The sequence below is a fragment of the Oncorhynchus gorbuscha genome, linkage group LG26 (genome assembly GCF_021184085.1).
Source record: "Oncorhynchus gorbuscha isolate QuinsamMale2020 ecotype Even-year linkage group LG26, OgorEven_v1.0, whole genome shotgun sequence".
NCBI classification, from domain to species: domain Eukaryota; kingdom Metazoa; phylum Chordata; class Actinopteri; order Salmoniformes; family Salmonidae; genus Oncorhynchus; species Oncorhynchus gorbuscha.
In genome coordinates this window covers 20,781,656-20,809,646 of record NC_060198.1, presented here as the reverse complement: position 1 = coordinate 20,809,646, position 27,991 = coordinate 20,781,656, and the positions used below count along the sequence as shown (strand labels likewise).

The following is a 27,991-nucleotide window of genomic DNA, read 5'->3' as shown; positions in this document are numbered from 1 at the left end:
TTTTTGTTTTTAGGTGGAGACTGCATCAAGGGTATTTCGCAAGGTTAAATTTAGATCCTCAGTTAGGTGGTTAACCAATTTCTGTAATCCAACATCCCTGGGTAGGTGGAGGGAGTCTGGAATCTTTGAGTTGTCTGAGAATGTATAGCACGGCTTTGGATAATCCTTGTTTGGGGTCTAAGCTGCTTATTTGTTGCGATTGTGAACATAATAAAATGGTGGTCCAATAGTCCAGGATTATGAGGAAAAACATTTTGATCTACAGGACAAAACTAAATCCAGGGTATGACTGTGGCAATGCGAAGGTCCAGAGACATGTTGGACAAAACCAACTGAGTCGATGATGGCTCCGAAAGCCTTTTGGTTTGGGTCTGAGGACTTTTTCATGTGAATATTCAAGTCACCAAAAATGTGCCTATTATCTGCCATGACTACCAAGGTGCGATAGGAATTCAGGGAACTCCGAGAGGAACACTGTATACAGCTCAGGAGGCCTGTAAAACAGTAGAAATAACTTGTCATAAATGTTAGCAACACCTCTGCGAGACAAGGTCACTAGTGTAACCAGGAGGTGAGGCCTCATTTAACACAGTACATTTATCAGGTTTAGGCATGTTTCAGTCAGGTCAATCACATCAAGGTGTTGATCAGTGATTAGTTAATTGACTATGACTGCCTTGAAAGTGAGGGATCTAACATGAAGTAGCCCTATTGTGAGACATCACAATCTCAATAATGACAGGAATGGAGTAGGTCTTTATTCCAGTGAGATTGCTCAAGCAAAACACCACCATGTTTAGTTTTGCCCAACCTAGATCGAATCAGACACGGTCTCAATTGGGATAGCTGAGCTGACTACAGACTGTGCAAGTGGTAGACTCCACTAAGCTGGCAGGCTGGCCGGCACCCCATCTCATTGTGGAGCTAGAAATAGAGAAGATTATCAACTTCCTCACTATTACACCATGAAGCCACAATTAAAGACAATTTACATTCCCAAATTGTACTCATCCCTGGGTCAACATTCTTGCCCTGTACAGCGAATTTGTACAAATGGCATACAATGGAAGCTGGTGGGATGAGCATATTGTAATGGCTGGAATGGAATAGAACAGTATCGAACACAAAACGTATGGAAACCACACTTGACACCATTCCAGCCCTGACAATGAGCCCATCCCTCTATAGCGCCACCCACCAGCCTCCTGTGCATACAACTTGTGATACAATGGAGTTTCTGCACAAAAATTACAGGTGTTGTGAAGACACCAATCAATGGCCATGTAAACATTGCATATCAGTTGTCACAACCATTGTCAAATGCATTGCTCAGTTGTACAGCCTGAATATCAGTGTTGTGGAAGCTACTCTGAATATGTATCTTAATTTCTTCACACTGGGAGAAGTTAAGCTACCATTAAGAACAATACATTTGAAAAAGTAGTTCACTACATCCAAACTACTGCTTGATAAATTATCTAAAGCTGACATTTCTACACATTGCAAGAACGAGTCATTCTGGAATTTAGGCTATTAAAACTGTTTCAAATTAGAATTAGGCAGGTCTGATGTCAAAAGGTAATCACCTACGTCACCCATATTTTATTTCCCTTTTGCAAAAAAAAAAAGTGTGTACTTCTAGTTAAATTACTACATGTAGTTCACTACCCCAACACTGCTGAATGTGTACCCCTCGGTCTGTACAAACGGACCAAGCAAGCATTACTTCATATACTGTGGTATTGTTTTAATCTTGTATTGAAAAATAAATTAACGAAATAACTTTAAACTGCAACAGAAGACAAATTAAGTTAACAAACATTTGTCAGCAGGGGTGGAATTGCAGTGCTCAATGTGGATTACTTTACAAATGTATATAAAAAATAATTTATTGGACATACACAAATCACAAAATCATTCATTTAAATACAGTAAACTGCACAGTGGCCTACCACAACCATTGCTCTTCCAGCTACAAAAAAGGTATAGAAAATGTATTTATATATGTATATTTCGTACACATGCCCCATTTTTGATGAGAAAAAAAAATAACTGTACAAAACAGCACATTGGTGGTAATGGTCTGGATGGAATAATTTCAACAGAATAACAATTCTAATACTAGAATAGAAATATACTAAATGATTCATCTTAAGAGCAACTGGTTGAGAGATGTGAGGGGAGGGTGATGCTGAACTGATAAGCAGGCAGTGGTTGTTCTTACATTGATTTTTATCCATTCACTCAGACAAGTGGGAAAGAAAACAAGAAAGCTCTTACAGAAAAGACGAGTAAATTGTGGTTTAAACAGATCTCTAAACGCTGCCTGTCCCAGACAACCACAAACTACTGAGCTGAAAAATGTCCTGCTTAAATAAATTGCCACAAAATGTCCTGTCACTATAACAATCAGTTTCCATGAGGGGGTGGGGGGGGTGGATCTCACAAGACATCCAATGAGCAGTCTGATCAAGGAAGAAGAGACGGGCTCATCATTCCCTGCACTGCTAACCGCTCGTAATGCCGCCTTCTCATTGGGTGCCTGAGTTAGGTGACAAGTGGCTATGACCAATTACAGAGGGTAAAGCTGTAAACTTTGGTTCTACGGGCAGGTTGGCAATGTTAGTGTGGGAAGTGGACCATCAGTCACTCATTTACTCTAACTTGGCGTGTTGCGACACCTGCTCGCTCAGACAAGCAGAGACTGTTGACCACACTCAGCCTAATGTTAGCCTATAGTGATCGCCCAGAGGCTTCAACACCTGGGGAGAGAGACAAGAGTGGTGGGAAAGACAAAAGGAGGAGAGGGGGTGACATCAAATGAAAGGAAGTGGGGGAAAAATAGAATAAAACCAACTGGAGGTGGAGTGAAAGGAGCAAGGAAAGCAAGCTTAATTTGTTCATTAGTATGTTCATCCATACCAAAAATGGAAATCGTGACAGCTAATCATGCACACACGTGATAAAACTTAAGCACCCAATGTCACCCTACCCACCCTTAACCTCTTAATCCCCTCAACATGTAATGAGAAAACAAATCAACCATGAAAGTGCCAACCTGTACTCTACATTTGTGGTGAGAACCAGGTATAAAATTCAGTTTTTAAATTCTAAACCAGCATGGCATGGGGACCATGAGCTATCAAAAAAGAATACATTTATATATAGTCCTAAAAATGGACACTGGAAACCGGCAGGGGCTAGTTTTTCTTCTTGACATTGTTGTTGGAGGCCAGTCTTGTTCTCTGGGTCGTTATCAAGGAATCCAACTGGACTCGACTCCTCGCCACCTCAAAGAGTTTGGAAAATATCTGAAAACAAGGCAAGGGAAGTATTGTGTCCATGTTAATGACATTAGTAGTGATGTATTTTTGCCTCCAAAATGACAAAAGATGGGAGCCTTTCTTCCCCTCCATCCACCTCACCTTTCGTGGAGTCCTCTGTGGCAAGCACAAAGTTTAAAAAAAAGATGGAACACTAATTAGTGGGGGAAGTAGTGAGAGAGGCATCCCAATTCTCTACCCTTCTACCAAAGTGTGCACTTGCACCCTCCCTCAGGTTTAACAATGGTTGAAACTCCCAGGCAACGCTTACACGAATACATTTATTTTAAGTGGCGGGTGCACACTTCTGGGGAAAGGGTAAAGTATCAGGGTTCAACCAGAGAGACAAAGACAGATAAGGAACCACATTTGGGGCTGATAAGGAAATTATGGTTTAAGAGAAAAGAGGTGTTTTGGTGAATCACATTCAGTCACATCCAGACAGGTTAGGAAAAGAACAGGAGAAAGAGTTTGGGAGAAAACACTCTGAAAGAGTAAGCAGGATGGGGTGAGACAGGAAAAGAAAAGGGAAGAGAGTAGAAAGGAAAAGAGCGAAAGGGAGCGGGAAAAAAATGTATACATTAAAAGGGAGATGAGAGGCGTAGAAATAGAAGTGAGTGAAAGAGCCCAAGCAAAAGAGAAACAGAACATGCAAAATAGTCTGATCAAAAGACGTGCGTGCCGCAGGCATTTCTTCCCCCCTAACCTCCACTCCCGGATCACCCACCTGCTCCCACAGGGTCTCGGCCACCTGGTCGATGACGCTGCCCACCTCGCGGAACTCGCCGGAATACTTCACATAGGCCCATAGGCAGAGTGCAGCCAGTGCCACACCCATAATGAGATTACAAACCATGGCCACTGTGTTGATACCCAGAAAGCCCGTGACCAGCGACGCCACGTACATGGCGAACATGACAGCGAAGAGAGTGGCTGGCGTGCGCGCCGCGTAGAAGATGTTCTTGCCATCGTTGTGCTTGATGAAGTTCGTGAAGGCCTCGTCCAGCTCTGCTTCAAGCTGCTCCTGGTAGCACCGGCAGAAGTCCTCGCCGCCCATTTTCTTGACCGAGCGAAAGTGTTTAACCGCCACCTGCAGCAGGTTCGCGTGGCCACGCTCCAGTTGATCGGGGGCCATGTAGGGCTTGTCGCCTCCACAAACCTGGGAGAAAGGAGAGTTCGCTATGAGGGGGACACACATAATGCAACTCATTTACTTATTGAATATTCAGTGTCTTATAAGCCCATATGGGCTGGGCATCTGACAGATGCAAGAACATTTCCGATCGCAAATCTACCCCTAGCCTCTAAGTAGACATCTCTTTGCCCCTCAGATCTGGGAGAACTACACTGAACAAAATATAAAACAACATGTAAAGTCTTGGTTACGGGAGCTGAAATAAAACATCCAAGAAATGTTCCATACAAAGCTTATTTCACTCAAATTGGTTTACATCCCTGTTAGTGAGCATTTCTCCATTACCAAGATAATCCATCCACCTGACAGGTGTGGCATATCAAGAAGCTGAATAAACAGCATGATCATTACACACAGGTGTAACTTGTGTTGGGAACAATAAAAGGCTATTAAACTGTGCAGTTTTGTCACAACAGTGCCACATATATATATGCTCAAGTTTTAGGGAGACTCCTGCAGTCAGCATGCCAATTGCAATGTCCACCAGAGCTGTTAACAGAGAATGTCATGTTTATTTCTCCACCATAAGCAGGCTCTTGTTGTTTTAGAGAATTTGGCAGTACAGTCAAGCTTCACAAAATCGCAGGCGACGTGTAACCACGCCAGCCCAGGACCTCCACATCCCGCTTCTTCACTTGTGGGATCGTCTGAGACCAGTCACCCAAACAGCTGATGAAACTGAGGAGTATTTCTGCCTGTAATAAAGCCCTTGTAGGGAAAAACTCATTCTGATTGGCAGTGCCTAGCTCCCCAGAGGGGGGGGGGGCTTATGCCCTCACAGAACTAACTCAGTAAAATCATTGAAAATGTTGCATGTTGCGTTTATATTTTTTTTCAGTATAGAGCAATACAGAAGAAACAATTTAAATGTGTACATCTTGCACACCAGACTACAAAGGGGTGCTATACACGGGACTAAATCAACAAAATCCTTTCAGATCTACAAGGAGTCATCACATATCTCGATGTAGGCGCTAGGAGGGCACAACTTTGCTGAGAGCAAAAACAGAGCTATTTACAGCCGTTTAATTAAGATGTGGTTAAATTAACAAAAAAAGCTTTACAACTGAATCAATCTCGAGTATTACGTAGCTAGTAACATGCCAAATCTCATCTGCACAGGTGTGAACGCTTCGACTGCTTTTATTAGTCAGATGCTTAAAACTGAAAGTTAATTGTTCAATTACCTGCTCCATGCCTTTGTTGTAAATGTCTTTTGCTCCTGCAACAGCTGCAAGGTTGTTGGCTTCAGCCGTTGCCTAGGTGACAGCGGAAGAAAGCAGAGTGGAAAACGCAGCCGTCCTGAGATTAGGTCCCTTTGGTGTATCAAAATTATACATACGCATGAAATTCTACTCAAGTTTTAAAGAGGCTATATGGAATACGTGTTTAGAGGGCCCTTTGGGCTCGAGCACCCCCAGAAGTAACGCGTCTCTGGGGGTGTTCGAGCCCAAAGGGCCATCTAAATAGATAAATCTTGGTCAGAAAGGGGCACACCTACCCACGCCCATGAGTAAAAGCATGTATTGTTTGCTAATCGCTCATTGACCAGGTGACATAAACAGTATCATAAGGTCTAAAAGGATTTGGGACGCCACAAATGTTCATGCTACACAATACATTTGGTCAATGACAAGTGAAAACATGAGCATGCTTCAGAGTTGTATTTACAAGAACATTTTGCAACAGAAAACATTTTTTTTTAAATTGGACAAATTCAGGTAGTACCTCCCAGTTTTACCCCAGTATCAAAATATTCCATTTCATTTCGTAACACAATCCAGTTATTTGTTAGGGGAATGTATCATTGACTATCTGGAGAGTTAATTACCTGTAACATTGACTTAGGATGAGGCAGCTCCTCCCCTTGATATATTTTCATGTATGCCTGTGCCAAAAAAAGAAAACAAAAAAATTCAGAAGAAGGTATTAAAAGAGCAAAGGTATAGGAGGGGGAAAAAAAGGTATAAAAAGGAGAGGTATATAGTAAATCATATTTTATTGGTCACATATTTAGCAGATGTTATTGCGGGTGTAGCGAAATACTTGTGTTCCTAGCTCCAGCAGTGCAGTAATATCTAATAATACACACAAATCTCAAATGGAAAGAACATAAATATTAGAACGAGCAATGCCAAAGTGGCATTGACTAGAATACAGTATATACATATAAAATGAGTAAAACAGTTTGTAAACATTAAAGTGACCAGTTATTCCATGTCTATGTACATAGGGCAGCATCCCCGAAGGTGCAGTGTTGAGTAACCAGGTGGTATCCGGCTAGTGACAGTGACTAAGTTCAGGGCACTGGGTGGAAGCCGGCTAATGATGGCATGGTATAAGCTCAGGAGGAATGTTTGAAACGATCGACTTACTTTGAAATACTGTACAAGGTCTCGGCACGTCACTTTGGATCCTCCGATTTCTTTCTCCACCAAGTTCTTCGGGGACAACAAGATTGGCACTAGGTTGACGAGCTCAGTCTTGAAATCGTCATCAATATCTAGAGGGAGTAACAAGTGGGAAATGCATTTCTTTATTGAAAAAAGGTCTGTTGACATTTCCCCTTTAAACCAGTGAAAAATTTACCAACCGCCATCTGACCTTAAATGCAACTATAAAGGCAAACACGTTATAACTTTGAAAGATTACCTTTGTATTGTATTTGATCACATTTATGTAGCACTTTTCTTCTAAAATCCAAGAATACAAGTCTACAGTGAACCATGTTCCCTATGCACACCTGGATATGAGATAATTGGACGCATATAGCATTATGGTAATTGCTTCACCTTACCTTCTGATTGCCTTGGTAGAAATCGGACCATAATGCTTAGACCTATCCAATCGCTTCAGATCTACAGGAGTGCCTTGGGGTAGGTGCTGGTTTATTTGGAATTGACAGAGTTGGCTAAGGGGTACTTTGACTAAAGCCTGTTTTAGCATGGGCAGCACCATGAACTGTCAATACACTGAAGTAAAAGAGGAAATTGACTATTTTAAAATAGAGATGGCCCTCAATGGTTCATGCTCTCAGAGATAGGTGTGCAATCTTAATAATTAGTAATTTAGCAACCTTTTCCTATAGCGTAGCGTACCTGTGAGTCTGCCATCAAAGTTGGGGTTGGTGGCCACCTTGAGGCCGGGGTGGGGCAGGAGGAAGCAGCCAATGTTAGAGAAGCAGGAGTGGATGTGCTTCCTGACATTCTGCAGCTCCTCATGCTGGTTCTGTTTCACCTGCACACAGTGGAGAGACTCTTGCTTATTCAAGTAAATGGTTGGACAAATATTTGTTTGAATTAGCCCCGTCTCAGATCGGGTTGTGTTATAACCCTGAAGGCAGCATAGCTGTCGGAGTGTTGGCTTCCATTACATTTATTCCTTCAGAACCCAAGTGTGCAGCTTTTATTTTCCATGTGCTGTACAGCTGGTCGTTATCATACCATTGTCCATAGGAGTTGGCACGACTGCGCAAACAAACCAGACTGTTTGAACAGTGGATGCATAATTAGAACGTGTGTAAGTGCTTTAGTTCCTGAAATGTCAGATAAGTTAAAGCTCTGATTTTCTTAAAACAAATGGAGCAAGTGAAAAAATGCGTACTTGTAATCTCTTCTCCAGGAAACTCTTCCCTCCGTCCAAGCCATAGGGATGCTCGTAAGGGTAGCTCCAGTCTCTTATAAGAAACATTAAAGTCTGTTGTGGAAGGCAATTAAGGAATAAATATTGAAGATATTATAGGACTATAGACTTTTCACAAAGTGTCAAGTAATGGCAGCCATATTGAAATAAGACTAGAGATGCCTATTAGCGCCATCACAATTACTTACAAATCTCCTCTTCATTATTATCCAATGAGAAATGCGTTGCAGGCCATTAATTCAGGAAAGGCAGCAGAAAAATGTGACAATACCTGAAAGGGTTTCTCATAGATTTCCTCCAAGGCCAGCCTTCCATATTCGGTAAAGAGCTAGGTAGGGACAAACAAAAGTCAGCTATAAATCAGAGTAATACTCCACGTCCTCGTTAAAAAGGTCAAGTCAGTCAAACAATCTATTAATAACAACGAGAAGTCTTGCAGCTGACTTGCCGTCTAATAGGACAGTGATGTCAGTAACACGCCTCATTTAAGAGTCTTCTGTTGAGTAGGTTTTAGAGAGGCTATATATAACTTTTGCTTCTAGGGGTGCTCGAGCCAAAAGGGGTACCCTGTACAGTCACATTTCAAGTCAATTTGAAGTTCATTTAGCAATTAAAAACATCCATTGTGTATCTTCAACAAGGGAGGAAGCAGCTATACACTTCCATACAAGTGCTCTACTTATGACCTACTAAGTACAATAGTTCCAATTGCATGGATGATAATCAAAGGAATATCATGTAGACATTTCCCCTTGAAGAGCTATGATATAACAATGTAAAGATCCTTTTCAAATCTGTTCATGGAGGTCAATGTCCAAAGCTCATGGCCAAAACAGTGTTGAAGATTGTAAGTACACCGTCCAAAACAATCCAAACACACACGTGCACACACACACCTGGAGATGTTGAAGGTCATCTTCTTGCACATTCTGAGACAAGTTGTAAACCTAACGGGTGACAAATCATCAAAACATCAATAACCTGTACTAAAGTCTAGAGATCACACTTTCAATCAATGTTTTGCATGAATTGAAAAGTTGGTATGGGGAGGAGGAAAGTCTGGTATTCAGTCAGTCTAGAACTAGCACATGACAATACAACTTCATAAACTGTATTTAACATGCACTCAAGGCATGTCTCAGGAAAATGTCTAATTTTTCAATTCCTCAAACCTGATACTTACTGGCAAAAGGGGTATAGCAAGAGTGGCATTCATCGTCCAAACAGCCTATAGTCACCCAGTTCCCTATTATTGATTTTTTCAATAATGGCAATTAAACATACGCACAGTGTAGAACTCCCCTACTTCGAGTAATGAATACCTTAATATAACAACGGTACACAACACTGAGGGGGAGTGTCATACCTGTACAGAGCTGGTCATGGTGCTCAACGCAAACAGTGTCGCACAATCTTTGATGGTTGATTGGCTGTCGAAAGCCCCCCTGTGTGTCGATTAGAAGAACCGCAACCTTTCAGAGAAAGGATAAATCAATTACAAAGTCATATTCTTCACCAATCAAGGGGTATTAAATCAGTTGAAATAACCAAATGGACAACTGTAAATTTGAAATCGTGTCTTTAAAAGGGACATTGCACTCCAAAATCAAAGTTCGTAAATCTGTTTTATAAATCCAGCTATATGCCGCAATCAAGCAATTCAACATTAGTTGGGAGAATTTGTGCCCATCCAAGGGAAAAGCAACTTTGTATTTACCCTGCTCCCGTCTGGCTTGTCCACCACAAACACGTCGCTCCATGCCAGGATGCCCGTGGTCTCCCTCTCGCAGCCCCCCCGCCAGGTGAAGCCTGTCAGTGGCTCCTCGAGCCCACCCAGCCAGGAGCAGGATGTCTGAAAGGACAAAGAGGACAAAGCAGGAGATTGAAGATGATATGAGCCATGTAGCTACAGTGCCACACCTCTGGTTGACTGAAGCAGTCCTCTCTGGCCTTGCCCAGAGACAACCTCCAGCCATTTCCCCTAGACAATTCATGTAAACCTGAAAGGTATAAGCGAGCAATATGGTCCAGTTCCTACCAAGCCTATTAGAGGGCAAGAAATACCACAGTACCTGCTTATACCCATCAGATGTATTCCAGATATGCATGAAGTGTCTAGGGGTTAGGTATTTTTACTGATTGAACTCCCCTAACCCAGACCCTCCTGTTTGTTAGCATACTTGAGTTGCTTATTGATGGTGATCCCCGCTCAAACCGAGGGCCACACACAAAAGCAGCCTTTATACCCGGAATAAAGGGCAGAGTTCTTACAAAAGCAGGCCACAGTCCCAAGCATTGTGCTACCCAAAAATCAGCTTTAAGCACAGCTCAAACGGATTATGGTAATCCCCCTAAACAAGTTATGAACAGCGAAAGGTAATTAACTGACAAGAGTTTAGCAAGTTGTGGAAGAAATCCTGATAAGTTGACTCCCTAAGCGTCCGATGAATAGCATGAATGAATTCCTCGCAGCTCTTAACAGTTTTACTTTCAGTGAAAAGTATGAGGACAATGTTTTCCAACTCAAGATAAGTATAATTTCTGGTTAGTTGTGTGATTTCATCTAACAAGTTTGTTTGAAGTCCATCCTTGTAAAATGTTTTATCAGGGCCAATAGAGTGTCCTGAAAGTCCTACTTGTTCAAAGGACACATGTTAGCAGATGTCCCAAAGCATTGCCAAGTAGCCCAACACAGGCAACATTTTCAATAAGTGCCACTGGATCATTTCACAGCGCAGTTGCAGCTCTTCAATGCAGCGAAATTCCACAGGTCACAAAGCACTCAGACCCACATTAAGTTCACCAGACATGTGACATGAGCCGTGCTACTGTTCTCACAGGGGTTTGACATCAATTTACGTTGTTACGTCGTTTCATTTTGTTGGTTTGTTCGGTGTTCATTCATTAAAAGAGAATGTACGCATACCATGCTGCGCCTTGGTCCGATTACTCTCAAAAAAACAAACAAACAAACAAAAAAAGTTAACGTTGAACCCTGCCTCATATTCTACTATGTTCCAGACTGGCGGGTTGAGAGCCAGTGTTTTCATTGCTTTCCTGTGTATTTCCATACCTGGTGGGTCAGAGCATGTGTGTTGTCCGTATAGGCTGCACACTAACACACATGCGGCCACTTAAGTGTTTTTAAATTGTATATGCCTTAATGTAGCTGACCCCAAGTGTCCTAAATACAACTAATTCTACATGTAACAATGCATGCCTATGTGGTCTCTCTTATGTAGTACATGTACATGTATTACATAAGCCTGTGTGTTCCCTCTCCTGTCATGTATAAAAGCCCATTTATAGATAAATAAATGCTGCAGTAGCATATTTCCGTTTTCAAAACCGTTTCATAGCTGGTAAATTAAATTGCAAAAGTCAGAGCTACGAATCCTATAGCCTATCCCAACTAGTGTTGCAACACTGCCTGGCTGGGGGCGGTGCACACGTGAAGAGCTGAGTGAAAAATACATTTTTAGAAGCACTGGTACAGGCATAAAAGTAGGTCTAATTTACTTGGAATGAAAGTCTACCGAAGTGAGACTTTGTCCTTGTGTTTCTTGGCTATTTACATTGTTTTGTTCAACCTCTTATGTTTGTTTCAATTGCAAGGAAAGACAAGACAACGCAGCTTCTAGTCAGACTCAATCTCACAGGCAGAATCCGTTGCATTACCAAGGTAATCTGTGATAGGGTCACAAACATGAAATCAAGTACCACATTACTAGTAATACATTACAACACATCTATTTTACTGGGTTTTGTTGGTGTAATTTGAGTAAAAAATCATTTTAACAGTGGCTGGTGGAGTTCATTTTAGGCCTTGATTGTACATGTCGGCTGTACAAGGAACACCTGTGTATAGCCTCACCTGGTTGTACATGAAGCGCAGCATGAAGTCCAGCAGGAAGGACTTGCCCTTGCGGAAGGCACCGGCCACCGACACCACCACCACGTTGAGGTCGCGCACATGCTCCTGCAGCAGGATGCGCTCCAGCGCCGCCTCGTCAAGCGCAAAGGCGTGGTCGTCCTCGTGAGCCACAACGATCTGTACCGGCCTGGCCGACAACGTATCTTCCTCCGACAACAGGGCCTTCTCTTCCTCAGGGCTCATCTTATGAGGCACATCCTCCACCCCATGCTCACCTGGGAGAGATGTTTAGGATCATTAAAGGTCCTCAATTTATAACTTAAGAGGTCAACCTCCCAAATCAGAGTTTAACCATTTCAAACCTGAAAGTGGTTACTGGTTAGATATAAAGTGGATATTACACAGAGATACCTGCATATGCCAACTAGTTCATCCACAATATAAATTCAACTGTGTAAATTTTGGGGGCATATTAACCCATTACGCCATCGTTTTCCACTCAATGATGCTAAGACTAATATGTAGCCATGTTAAACCTATCTAGTCTAAACCTTGGGTTAATGGAACAAGGCCAAATCTTGGAACTATAATATCCATTTAAAAATATCAAAAAGGTACTCTGCAGATTCCGGGATGTCAAAGATTATTTTGTTTTCTAAATGTAGTGTTAGCTAGTAGCAAGTTGGTGTGTCTGGTTGCCTTTCTGCTTCCCGTTTTTCTACGGTGTGGTTTAGACCGGTAGTCTATGTCTGAGAGACGCCCGCTCTGATCACACCAGTAAGGTCCTTGGAAGAGATTAAAATAATTTCATTTGTGGGAACCATCCCTTCAAACATCAGAAACAGCAGACTGCAATCATATCAATAATGGGTCCCAGTCATAAGTCACAAGCTTTGATGTCAAAGGTTATTGACTTCAGACATGTCAGTATGCCAAAGTAACAACATTCAAGTCAAACGATAGGAGAGCAGTAATCATGAGTAGGCCTAAATGACTATCATTAACCTTTTATGGATGCAATTCAATGAAGAACTACAATATATGCTGATATTCTCTGAATAGATGAGCTGCTCTTTGGGTGAAACATCTGAAAGAATACAGTCTGTACCATACGCTCCCTGAAATGCACAACAGGAAACAAAGTGGCAGGAACTGGGCTGCCAAGTTAGCAGTTTGCGAAGGGGTATGAAAAACAGTGGTTAGAGCAGTTAGAACAAAAACGCGCACACACACACCTAGCAGGCAGACTGTGCAGCCCTGCCAGCGCTACATCACCCTGCCAAATTCTTTCATTAATAAAGACTGAGGGCTCCTCCCAAGGACAGGCAGCCCATTGGGAGAGGGGGACCATAATGAGGGGCACACGCAGCCACCCTTACCACATTACAGAAGACGACACTGCAGTCATCACCAGCCAGTCGGAACGCAAGACAAATAAAGCCCCGTCATTTCAGACTAGGTCAGCATAACACGAGCGTAACATTTAAGGGGTTTTAAGAGCAAAGCAACCAGTCTTGCGCTAATTGCTAATTGAATAACTTGATAAAAATCTACACAACAAGCAACTGTTCATCATAGCCATGGCCTTGACTGACCACTGACCATTGTGCTGCAGTACCGAAACAGCCTGGTGGACTTAATATGGGCAATAAGGATGCTTGATTGGGCACCTCAATGGGCATCTATTAGAATGTTAAACTAAACACAAGTTTCAGACTAGGGCACAGCAGCTAACATCTGGACAACTCCTAGACAAACCTAAACCTGTACTAAAAAAGCATGTTCAATGCAGAATCCTGTGGCCGGAAAACGTCTGTGTAGGCATAGGCCTAAACCTAGTGCAGCACCGGATTGGGCATCCACGGCCTTGGAGAGTTCAAAGTGTGTGCAGGTCTTTCTTCGTGACCAGCACTAGCTAAACGCACCTGGAGTCGCATTGTTACAGCTGGAATGGAACAAAAGCCTACACACTGCAGCCCTCAAGGAACCCTAATCTAGAGTAACAGCCAGAGGATGACCATTCACAATGTCTCCATTTGGCTAGGCTGCATTACGAACTTGAAAGCGTAATCACTAGCCTCCGTCCCGGTCTACACCACCTTCAGAGTCCTGAAAGGACTGAATGGGTTTAGGCCTACACCGTATCTGGCTGGGCAATATGGCTTTCAGATTACAGGGGGAGTTGAACTGAAAAAGGGTTAGCAGAGGGAAGGGAAGATTTAAGATTGATTCGACCCAGTTTTTCATAAAACATGATTCGACCCAGTTTTTCATAAAACCCACCCAGTTTTTCATAAAACCGACCCAGTTTTTCATAAAACATGTGAACCCATTGGTTCTAACAGCCTATGAGGATAGACGTGAAGAGAATAGAAGCTTGTTTGGCCAAAGTAGCAGCTGGAAGCCAATGCTGCTGGGAGGAGCAAGTGATGTGAACGATCTGACTAGGTACGGGATGAGAGCGAATTCATGGCTCAGGAAGACGCTGCATTATTTTGAGCGCTTTGCTCATATACCAACATGTTATCATGCCAAACGTCAGGGGACCAGCCAAGAGGACTCAAATATGTGAGTGACTCAAATATCTCAAGAGTCTTCAACTATAAGATGCTTTTTGAGGTCTCCTAGCAGTGCCGTTGAGGAACTACAGCAAGCACACTGGTTTTGTTTGGAACAACACCAGCATCCCCACCATCACACAATTTGTTGTTTATACAATCCAAAAACCACTCATAATAAATCACAATTTGGTTCAAGTGGGCATAATTTGATAGCTTGTTCTATTGCCAAGTTATAAAATACAATCTTATTGTTTGGTTTCTCTGAATTGCCCTGTGAAAGCATTTTGCAATTTCAGTGTGCATAGAAAGGAGTCATGTGTGCATTAGGCAGTGACTGGGGCAAGAAAAGAAAAAAACTTGTTATAGGGACATTAATTTTGACAAACCATCATATTGCTTTGATAATATTGCAGTATTATTTTTGCGCTATTTGGCTGTACTTGCACCAAAACTCCAGTATTCTTCCTTCATAGCTTGTTCTCCATTGTTTTAAATAGTGAACCAATATGTTTCCAACACTTATTTCCAAGACTGTGATCAATAGCCTGTTTGGAACATCCATTGCAATAAAATTGCAATACATACTGTATCGGTACCTGTGACACACCACCCCAGACTATGACGGACCCTTCACGTCGACGTCGAACCCGCTCCAGAGTACAGGCCTCGGTGTAACGCTCATTGCGTTGACGAAAAACACAAATCCGACCCTCACACCTGGTGAGAAACACGCAACTCGTCATTGAAGAGCACTTTTTGCCAGTCCTGTCTGGTCCAGCGACTGTGGGTTTGTACCCATAAGACATTGTTGACGGTGATGTCTGGTGAGGACCTGCCTTACAACAGGCCTATAAGCCCTCAGTCAAGCCCCTCTCAGCCTACTGTGGACAGTCTGAGCACCGACAGAGGGAATGTGCATTCCTGGTGTAACTCGGCAGTTGTTGTTGCCATCCTGTACCTGTCCCGCATGTTTTTTTTATTTTACCTTTATTTAACTAGGCAAGTCAGTTAAGAACAAATTCTTATTTTCAATGACGGCCTAGGAACAGTGGGTTAAATGCCTGTTCAGGGGCAGAACGACAGATTTGTACCTTGTCAGCTCGGGGGTTTGAACTTGCAACCTTCCGGTTACTAGTCCAACCCTATTAACCATTAGGCTACCCTGCCGCCCCATGTGTGATGTTTGGATATATCGATCCTGTGCAGGTGTTGTTACACGTGGTCTGCCACTGCGAGGACAATCAGCTGTCCGTCCTGTCTCCCTGTAGCACGGTCTTAGGCATCTCACAGTACGGACATTGCAATTTATTGCCCTGGCCAGATCTGCAGTCCTTATGCCTCCCTGCAGCATGCCTAATGCACGTACACACAGATGAGCAGGGACCCTGGGCATCTTTCTTTTGTTGTATTTCAGAGTCAGTAGGAAGGCCTCTTTAGTGGCCTAGGTTTTCATAACTGTGACCTTAATTGCTGTTAGTGTCTTAACGACCGTTCCACTCGCCACGGACGCCCTCGCCTTCACGCGTACACGATACACGTGTACTGTTTGCGCGTGAAGGCGAGGGCGTCCGTGGCGAGTTTGTAGAGCGCGCGGTCAGGACAATCCATCCATGATTTTGCGGAGTTTAACACAAGTAGATATTATTGAGCTTGAGTATTTCGTTGTGTAATAATATGTTTTGAATGTTGAAAGTGATTCCATTTTTCAATAAATGTTGATTTCTTTAACTTTGCACCTTTGATTGAAACTTATTAAAAACAGACGCAATCTTGATAAATCACGGTGCGTATGTTATTTTAATCTATTTACATTTCCTCCTCCCAGTATCTGCGAAATAGTATGTAAATGCCATATCTTGCATATTCCTTGAGACAAATTTATTAACTGATAAGGGCTATTTTTCACATTTGAAAGACAGTTAATAAATTGGGTTGTAGTGTTCTTACTGTGCCATGAGGTTTGCACACACTACATTTAATGCTTTAGTATATCCGGCCCAAACACTCCCTCCAAATGCTCCTGGCCCGGCCCCTCTGTCAAATTTTAGAACCCATTGTGGCCCGTGTGTCAAAAAGTTTGCCCACCTCTGGTCTAGACTCTAGAGGAATCAACCATTCTTAATAGGTTAGTGCTATGCAGGATTCTTGGGACATCCCTAAACACTAACCTTACAAATTTTAAATGTAAACGTCAATGGGGTAGGGACACTAATCTGTTAAAATCATGCCATAGGTCAAATGGAGCTAACCTAGGCCCTGCAATGTTGTTCACTTAGGCCAATGTTCTCTTGCTCACTTATCAGCACTCTGTTCAGATGCATGCGCAGATATCAGTGTAGGCTGAAGTTGCATAGACATTGCTCTCGAGTCAGTTTGGTATTTCTCCTACTAATCGTTAAGGTCAGGATTGCGAGAGGGGAAGCTGATCCTAGTCACCATCCTATAGCCAGAGATCTCTTCCGTCAGCAGTTGTCCACTGAGACAGTTGTGTCACAGATAATGCCATGTTAGGATGATATCTGGACTCACGAACTCAGTGTATTGCTAGTCAGTAGGCAGTCTAAGTACAAATTAAAGCATACTAAGGTCGTCATTACTGCAGGATATGCATGTTGGTTGAGAGAGCAAGCTATGCTAAATGGCTGCTCCAACTAAGCTAGCTAGCTAGCTAGCACATAAAATGTTAGCCAAGAGGTTCAAAAGCTTGGCCTAGGTCTTAAGGGTGGAAATGGGGAGAAAATTGGATAGGAAAACATTTAATTGGATAGCCAGACAGTAGCCTCACACTTTAGACACAGGAGATGGGCTCCTGCCCTATCCCAATAATAGCTTTCCTTTTACAAATGTGCCATCTTAATCTCCCATGCCTGGTTGGATGGTCAGACGCAGTTCTCTCCTTGTATGGAAACATTTATTTTTTTTCCTAACAATTCCAAGAAGTTTTAATTCCTACACCTCTGACCTTGCCTCATTTCAAAAAGTACAAATTATGTCCACATTAGCAGAACCAACTTAAAGGAATACTTCAGGATTTCAGCAAGAGGCCCTTTATCTACTTCCCCAGAGTAAGAAACTTGTGGATACCATATATTTTAATACAATTTTATATTAGTTTGAAGGAAATTGCTAACTAACATTAACATTAATTAATCTTCTCCTTTCCCCCTTCTGATGACCAGGTGGCGAATCGCATCTCTGCATGTCTGGCAGACATATCAGTGTGGATGACGGATCACCACCTCAAGCTGAACTTCGGCAAGACGGAGCTGCTCTTCCTCCCGGGGAAGGACTGCCCGTTCCATGATCTCGCCATCACGGTTGACAACTCCATTGTGTCCTCCTCCCAGAGCGCTAAGAACATTGGCGTGATCCTGGACAATACCCTGTCGTTCTCAACTAACATCAAGGAGGTGGCCCGTTCCTGTAGGTTCATGCTCTACAACATCCGCAGAGTACGACCCTGCCTCACACAGGAAGCGGCGCAGGTCCTAATCCAGGCACTTGTCATCTCCCGTCTGGATTACTGCAACTCGCTGTTGGCTGGGCTCCCTGCCTGTGCCATTAAACCCCTACAACTCATCCAGAACGCCGCAGCCCGTCTAGTGTTCAACCTTCCCAAGTTCTCTCACGTCACCCCACTCCTCCGCTTTCTCTACTGGCTTCCAGTTGAAGCTCGCATCCGCTACAAGACCATGGTGCTTGCCTACGGAGCTGTGAGGGGAACGGCACCTCATTACCTCCAGGCTCTGATCAGGCCCTACACCCAAATAAGGGCACTGTGTTCATCCACCTCTGGCCTGCTCGCCTCCCTACCACTGAGGAAGTACAGTTCCCGCTCAGCCCAGTCAAAACTGTTCGCTGCTCTGGCTCCCCAATGGTGGAACAAACTCCCTCACGACCCCAGGACAGCGGAGTCAATCACCACCTTCCGGAGACACCTGAAACCCCATCTCTTTAAGGAATACTTAGGATAGGATAAAGTAATCCTTCTCACCCCCCCTAAAATATTTAGATGCACTATTGTAAAGTGGCTGTTCCACTGGATGTCATAAGGTGAATCCACCAATTTGTAAGTCGCTCTGGATAAGAGCGTCTGCTAAATGACTTAAATGTAAATGTAAAAATTAACACATTGACTGGAAGTCTATGTGAATCAATGCTGGTTAGCATTGGCTCACAAAACAACCTCTAACTTCTTCATACTGGACACATAAAAATGGTATCCAGAAGGTCATTGGACTCTGCGGAAGTAGATAAAGGGCCTCACTGCCAAAATCCCAAAGTATCCATTTAAAACATGAGCTCAAGCTCACATCCCCTTCAACTCAAGCCATTCCTACAACCCCCAATGCTGGCAATGTTCAAAAACACACCATGCGAGACTACCCTAAACTTGTGCATCAATGCAGCAGTGCTAGGTAAGGTTACAGGAACAACTGCTGCAAGTAAACAAACTTGATCTCTAGGGCTTATAGTGGAAGCAGTTAAAGTGCAATGGCCTACTTCCATGCAGTCAGTATTGAAACAGTTAATGACAGTAGTTGGCAAGCTAAGGTATCAAGAATGCACAGTATTCCAACATTGATGGTCAACTGCCTAGGCAAACTAGCTAGTTAATCCTTTTGAGAGGTTGTGTAAGAGAGTAGATAAGACCAGCTACTACAGCAGCTAACTAACGTCTAGCTGGCCAAATTAATTCCAAGTAGGCAAGGCTACTAGCTAATTAGATATTCTGTTTGCAGTAGACTAACGTTAGAGCGTTACCTTCTAACAAACCTCAAACTATTTAGACAGCTAGCCAACTAAAATAGCTAGCTAGTTACACAAAACACATGTCATTCAGGTCATCATGTACTTAGATCATTCATTTAAAACTAGCCAATAATAATAGCTAGCTAGCAGTTTACAAGCTCACGCTAGCTAGCTACCAATAGCTATCGAACAATGACATTGACACTTGAAGATTACCATTAGCTTTGACATAAGGTGGTTCATGCCTTCACATACTGCAGTGTTGGCTAATGGGGCAAGACATACTGGTAGTTCGCTAGATGGCAAAAAAACGAAGATTATCTGGATTTACTAAAACTAGCAAGTAAGACGTAAATGTCAGCCAGATAACATAAATTAGCTAGCTAGCATTACAAAAAGGAACAGTCAGTAGCCAGTTTATTGTGTAGTGCTAACTTATTATTCCCAGCTAGGTAGGCTTTGACTTTGTGGACTGAAACATTTGGGTTGTCATAATATTTAGTTTCAGTCAGACCCAATCAAGACGTTCATTTTAATTCAACATGTTCTTCCCAAAATTGAAAAGTGATGTTGAGTAGGAAACGAATAATGAGATGGATGCTCTGCACTGGAACTCGATAGCGTTCCCTCGTCCATGATAACGTTAGCTCAGAATGAAACAGAGATATTATCGTCAATCCCACAAAACAACCTAACTATATTTGTTTAGATATAATTTACAAACTAAGGGTAAATAATACCTTCTTCGAAAGTGCTGTTTTCGCTATTTTGCTGAGAGTGATTCCGATGCTTCAACCCGCTCTTCTCCGCCATCTTGACCCGTTCAAAATAATCAAATTCAGCTGACGTAAAAACCCCAAACCCCTCCCATTGTCTCTATCGAGTTCAGACGATGTGGCTTTTCCGCAGGGTCCTACATGAATTAATGGAAGATGTAGGAGCATTGTTTGTGCTTTGATTGAAAGCCTCAACCTTCTGACTGATTTTTGTTTGGATTATTATGGTCTGATACTGGGCATTGTTCTTGCCATGCAGATACACACACACAAATGCCAAAATAATATTTGATCTGAAAATACGTTGAATTTATTCAACATCTTTAATGAACATCATATTGTATGTTCTATTTGATAGTTAGAGATATAGGGTTGAGTTGTCCATGTGAAGTTTATGCATTTTTCAGTTGATGTTCCAGTTACTGGGTTGGCCCTCGCTACATATTCGTCGCCAGACCCACTGGCTCCAGGTCATCTACAAGTCCATGCTAGGTAAAGCTCCGCCTTATCTCAGTTCACTGGTCACGATGGCAACACCCACCCATAGCATGCGCTCCAGCAGGTGTATCTCACTGATCATCACCTCATTTGGCCGCCTTTCGTTCCAGTTCTCTGCTGCCTGTGACTGGAACGAATTGCAAAAATCGCTGAAGTTGGAGACTTTTATCTCCCTCACCAACTTCAAACATCTGCTATTTGAGCAGCTAACCGATCGCTGCAGCTGTACATAGTCTATCGGTAAATAGCCCACCCAATTTACCTACCTCATCCCCACACTGTTTATATTTATTTACTTTTGTGCTCTTTTGCACACCAGTACATGACCATCTGATCATTTATCACTCCAGTGTTAATCTGCAAATTGTAATTATTAGCCTACCTCCTCATGCCTTTTGCACACAATGTATATAGACTCTTTTTTTTCTTTTTTTCCCCTACTGTGTTATTGACTTGTTAATTGTTTTTTCTCCATGTGTAACTCTGTGTTGTCTGTTCACACTGCTATGCTTTATCTTGGCCAGGTCTCAGTTGTAAAAGAGAACTTGTTCTCAACTAGCCTACCTGGTTAAATAAAGGTGAAATAAATAAAATAAAATAAAAAACTGAACCATGTAGATTGTATCATTTTTGTAAATGGTTAGAACAAAATGATGACCATTTTTTCCCCCACAAAATATATGGGCAGACTGCGAACGTAAAATAAAAATATACAGAAATATTTAAACTCCACGTCACTTATCACCAACTCCACAGTTGGACTGAAAGAGAAACAGGCCAAGCTCAGTATAATCCATTATTAGCCATCAAAACAAGTGAAAGCACATGTGAACCAATATAACAACCTAAAGCATCATATTTATATAACTAGGCTACATTCATCTTCACCCCCTTAACTGTGGTACATAAAGCAAAGCATGCAGGGGATTTTAATATTATGTTTCACGCTTCACTGAGTGGACACGTTAAAACAGTCAATGAAGTAAAGATTGACTCAGTGGTCTTCCCATATTGATCCAACATGTTCTCTATCCTTTTTTTGTCATTGATTAAATGATTAAAGCCTACAAACATGTTTTTCAGTCCCAAACAAAGTCAAACGTGCATCTTCGTGGACCCTTATTAGTTTGTGGTACGAGCTAAGTGGAGCATGCCACGTGATGCAAATAAGTGGTGGTAGGAAAAGTCCTTGCAAATGCACTGGCCAGTTCACTATCAAAGCACTCAGACCTTTTATATTGAAGTCAATTAGTACATTTACATGCACACTAATAATTGGAACATCTGGTTTTCTGAGAAATCTTTCGAATTATTAGGACATGTAAACAGTTTCATCTGTGTTCCAGCGGTGTGTTTAATATGCGCAAATTTCCCACTGTATGCGAAAGTGAAGTGAGTTCGGAAAAACTGAAAGTATGCATCTTAGAAATAGTTTTCACATACACACTGTATATGTACGAGCTCAGAATCAAATGGTCTTCGTAAAAATATGGTCACAGGAAAATGGGGGAGGGTCGTGCTTTTTCAGTTTCACTCAGGGGAAGGGTTTGGTATTTTTTTATTTCATCCATGTGAGGGTCGTGCAATTTGTAATCGATTAAATGTCAGCATTTGTCAGCATTTTGGAATGACGTATTGCATTTAACTATGTGTAACTGTGGTGTACAACCCTGCTCTCTCGCTCATTCTTTCTCTTTGCTGAGCCTGGCTGGGTGGGCATTTCAATTGTGCATTTCCATTGGCTGTTCGACCAGTCACTCTTTGCACTTGGCCTATCCAGCAGATGGGCATGTAGAGTATCTGGCAATAAAATAACGCTTGTAGTGATGAAATCGGGAGTTAGCAGAAAACATAAATGCTGCGTTCAAAACAACTGGGAAATCTGAAACCTCTGACTTCCGACTTCAGTGCTTTCAAGACAGCTAAGAACTCGGGAAACAATAATCTTCACAATAATTAAAGGGTTTCTTGCAGTCTCTGGAGTAAAACATTGGAGTAAAACAAGCTTATATTTTGGGTTCTCATGGAGTGACTGTTGAACTAAGCTCATGAGACATTTATCATTTATAAATTATATTCTTAAAGATTAATGGATATACACTGCTCAAAAAAATAAAGGGAACACTAAAATAACACATCCTAGATCTGAATGAATGAAATATTCTTATTAAATACTTTTTTCTTTACATAGTTGAATGTGCTGACAACAAAATCACACAAAAATGATCCATGGAAATCAAATGATCAACCCATGTAGGTCTGGATTTGGAGTCACACTCAAAATTAAAGTGGAAAACCACACTACAGGCTGATCCAACTTTGATGTAATGTCCTTAAAACAAGTCAAAATGAGGCTCAGTGGTGAGTGTGGCCTCCACATGCCTGTATGACCTCCCTACAACACCTGGGCATGCTCCTGATGAGGTGGCGGATGGTCTCCTGAGGGATCTCCTCCCAGACCTGGACTTAAGCATCCGCCAACTCCTGGACAGTCTGTGGTGCAACGTGGCGTTGGTGGATGGAGCGAGACATGATGTCCCAGATGTGCTCAATTGGATTCAGGTCTGGGGAACAGGTTGGCCAGTCCATAGCATCAATGCCTTCCTCTTGCAGGAACTGCTGACACACTCCAGCCACATGAGGTCTAGCATTGTCTTGCATTAGGAGGAACCCAGGGCCAACCGCGCCAGCATATGATCTCACAATGTGTCTGAGGATCTCATCTCGTTACCTAATGGCAGTCAGGCTACCTCTGGCGAGCACAAGGAGTGGATGGCTGCAAACTTTCTACTTTTATACTCGGACAAAACAGAGATGCTTGTTCTACGTCCCAAGAAACAAAGAGATCTTTTGTTGAATCTGACAATTAATCTTAATGGTTGTACAGTCGTCTCAAATAAAACTGTGAAGGACCTCGGCGTTACTCTGGACCCTGATCTCTCTTTTGAAGAACATATCAAGACTGTTTCAAGGACAGCTTTTTTCCATCTACGTAACATTGCAAAAATCAGAAACTTTCTGTCCAAAAATGATGCAGAAAAAGGTATCCATGCTTTTGTCACTTCTAGGTTAGACTACTGCAATGCTCTACTTTCCGGCTACCCGGATAAAGCACTAAATAAACTTCAGTTAGTGGTAAATACGGCTGCTAGAATCCTGACTAGAACCCCCCAAAAATGTGATCATATTACTCCAGTGCTAGCCCTACACTGGCTTCCTGTCAAGGAAAGGGCTGATTTCAGGGTTTTACTGCTAACCTACAAAGCATTACATGGGCTTATAGGGATTTCTCCTATAGAGCTCCATTTTTATGGAATGGTCTGCCTACCCATGTGAGAGACGCAAACTCGGTCTCAACCTTTAAGTCTTTACTGAAGACCCATCTCTTCAGTGGGTCATATGATTGAGTGTAGTCTGGCCCAGGAGTGTGAAGGTGAACGGAAAGACTCTGGAGCAACGAACCGCCCTTGCTGTCTCTGCCTGGCCAGTTCCCCTCTTTCCACTGGGATTCTCTGCCTCTAACCATATTACAGGGGCTGAGTCACTGGCTTACTAGGGCTCTTTCATACCGTCCCTAGGAGGGGTGCGTCACTTGAGTGGGTTGATGGTAAGTTGGTGGTTGAAGATATCCCTCTAGTGGTGTGGGGGCTGTGCTTTGGAAAAGTGGGTGGGGTTATATCCTTCCTATTTGGCCCTGTCAGGGGGTGTCATCGGATGGGGCCACAGTGTCTCCTGACCCCTCCTGTTCTCAGCCTCCAGTATTTATGCTGCAGTAGTTTATGTGCCGGGGGGCTAGGGTCAGTTTGTTATATCTGGAGCACTTCTCCTGTCCTATCCGGTGTCCTGTGTGAATTTAAGTATGCTCTCTCTAATTCTCTCTTTCTCTCTTTCTTTCTCTCTCTCGGAGGACCTGAGCCCTAGGACCATGCCTCAGGACTACCTGACATGATGACTCCTTGCTGTTCCCAGTCCACCTGGCCATGCTGCTGCTCCAGTTTCAACTGTTCTGCCTGTGATTATTATTATTTGACCATGCTGGTCATTTATGAACATTTGAACATCTTGGCCATGTTCTGTTACAATCTCCACCCGGCACAGCCAGAAGAGGACTGGCCACCCCACATAGCCTGGTTCCTGTCTAGGTTTCTTCCTAGGTTTTGGCCTTTCTAGGGAGTTTTTCCTAGCCACCGTGCTTCGACACCTGCATTGCTTGCTGTTTGGGGTTTTAGGCTGGTTTTCTGTACAGCACTTTGAGATATCAGCTGATGTACAAAGGGCTATATAAATACATTTGATTTGATTTGATATCTAGCAAATATTTCGGCTACATCGGCTACACAACTCTAGCCTCTCTCTTCAAATCAAATCAAATTGTATTTGTCACATGCGTCGAATATAACAGGTGTAGTAGACCTTACAGTGAAGTAATAACAAAAAAGCCCTTAATCAACAAAATAAATAAAAATAACAAATAGTTAAAGAGCTTTAAGAGTTGAAGTCGGAAGTTTACATACACTTAGGTTGGAGTCATTAAAACTCATTTTTCAACCACTCTGCAATTATGTTGTTAACAAACTATAGTTTTGGCAAGTCGGTTAGGGCATCTACTTCGTGCACGACACAAGTAATTCTTCCAACAATTACAGACAGATTATTTCACTTATAATTCACTGTATCACTATTCCAGTGGGTGGGGACAAAGTGGGTGGGGACAGGGGGACAAAGATCATACTTTTTGGAGAAATGTCCTCTGGTCTGATGAAACAAAAATAGAACTGTTTGACCATAATGACCATCGTTATGTTTGGAGGAAAAAGGGGGATGCTTGCAAGCCGAAGAACACTATCCCAACCATGAAGCACGGGGGTGGCAGCATCATGTTGTGCAAATGTGAAGGGAAAAAAAACAGAAATACCTAATTTATGTAAGTATTCAGACCCTTTGCTATGAGACTCAAAATTGAGCTTCGGTGCGTCCTGTTTCAATTGATCATCCTTGAGATGTTGAGTCCACTTGTGGTACATTCAATTGATTGGACATGATTTGGAAAGGCACACACCTGTCTATATAAGGTCCCACAGTTGACAGTGCATGTCAGACCAAAAACCAAGTCATGAGGTCGAGGGAATTGTCCGTAGAGCCCCGAGACAGGAAGGTGTGTCGAGGCACCGATCTTGGGAAGGGTACCAAAAAATATCTGCAGTGACCATCATTCTTTTTTTTTACCCCTATTTCTCGCCAATTTCGTGGTATCCAATTGTTTTTTAGTAGCTACTATCTTGTCTCATCGCTACAACTCCCATATGGGCTCAGGAGAGACGAAGGTTGAAAGTCATGCGTCCTGCGATACACAACCCAACCTGCTTCTTAACACAGCGCGCATCCAACCCGGAAGCCAGCCGCACCAATGTGTCGGAGGAAACACAGTGGTTAGCGCGCACTGTGCTCGGCCCGCCACAGGAGTCGCTGGTGCGCGATGAGACAAGGACATCCCTACCGGCCAAGCCCTCCCTAACCCGGACAACGTTAGGCCAATTGTGCGTCGCCCCACGGCCCTCCCGGTCACAGCCGGTTACGACAGAGCCTGGGCGCAAACCCAGAGTCTCTGATGGCAAATCTGGCACTGCAGTACAGCAACCTTTAACCACTGCGCCACCCGGGAGACCACCTCCATCATTCTTAAATGGAATACTCTTCCTAGAGTTGGCCGCCCGGCCAAACTGAGCAATTGGGGGAGAAAGGCCGTGGTCAGGGAGGTGACCAAGAACCCGATGGTCACTCTGACAGAGCTCCAGAGTTCCTCTGTGGAGATGGGAGAAGGCCAAGGTTCACGTCTGGAGGAAACTAGGCACCGCTCATCACCTGGCCAAAACCATCCCTACGGTGAAGCATGCTGTGGGGATGTTTTTCAGAGGCAGGAACTGGGAGACTCGTCAGTGTCAAGGGAAAGATGAACGGAGCAAAGTACAGAGAGATCATTGATGAAAACCTGCCCCAGAGTGCTCAGGACCTCAGTCTGCGGCGAAGGTTCACCTTCCAATATGACAACAACCCTAAGAACACAGCCAAGACAACGCAGGAGTTGACAAGTCACAATGTCCTTGAGTGGACCAACCAGAGCCCGGACTTGAAACCGAGCGAGAGACCTGAAAATACCTGAGCAGCGATGTTCCCCATCCAACCTGACAGAGCTTGAGAGGATCTGCAGAAAAGAATTGGAGAAACACCCAAGGAGACTCAAGGCTGTAATCGCTTCCAAAGGTGCTTCAACAAAGTACTGAGTAAGGGTATGAATACTTATGTAAATGTGATATTTCAGGTTTTTATTTTTTTAACAAATTTGCATACATTTCAAAAAGCCTGTTTTTGCTTTGTCATTATGGATTATTGTGTGTAGATTGATGAGGACATTTTTTTCTCCTTTCATTTAAGAATAAGTCTGTAACGTAACAAAATGCACTGTAAGCCCATATATGGTCATAAACAAGTTCAACATTGTACCCAAAGATCACACAGCAACACAACTGTCAATAAACACCAATCAGTGATCATATCAATATACCCCATCATCCTACCCTTGGAACACATCAATAACATCACATTTTGTGTCTAAAGCAAAAAAACTAGCATCAGTGCCCTCTGGTTGACCTTCGCCGATGTCAGTTTCCTCCTTGGACTAGGGAACATACCCAGGAACAGGGTGTTTTCACAGGCCATTCTGTGGTGGAAAATAGAGATTTGAACTGTAATGAAAGCCATTTCACACAGTGCTGACTCGGTTCACATGTTTTCCTGTCTCTGAGTGGCCTGGGGCACTAGGAAGCCCTGTGCCCATGTCATGTGATAGGAGCCTGACCTGGGCAAGTGAGGGTGATTGAATCATACCGAGAAATGTCAAGGCCCGGAGCTGTCCTGATACACACGCACACCCACACAGAAGGACTAACACACACACACACACACACACACACACACACACACACACACACACACACACACACACACACACACACACACACACACACACACACACACACACACACACACACGCACGCACGCACGCACGCACGCACGCACACACACACACACACAAAGACATTTACCAAGGTAAGCACACAAATGCTTACTTACAGAGGCCTCAAACGCCGTTGAGATAAAATTTATGGACAGGGAGAATCGATTAGACCTGGGGGAACCATTCTAATGGCCACCACTTTCATGTTACAGCTATTACTAATAGTAACGGACATTTATCCTGCCCCCACCCCAATGGACATTTATCATTGTTACAGTTGTAAATATGTATTTAAAAATACAATTTATTAATTTATATATATTTTTCTTTATTGTTTCATTCACATAGAGCTCTG

General features: G+C 42.9%; 1 pseudogene; it reads right to left on the bottom strand.

Annotated features, from left to right (window-relative positions):
• Nucleotides 1-1,726: 1,726 nt before the first annotated feature.
• LOC124015751 lies at nucleotides 1,727-20,222 on the bottom strand (annotated as a pseudogene).
• Between the last annotated feature and the right edge of the window lie 7,769 nt (nucleotides 20,223-27,991).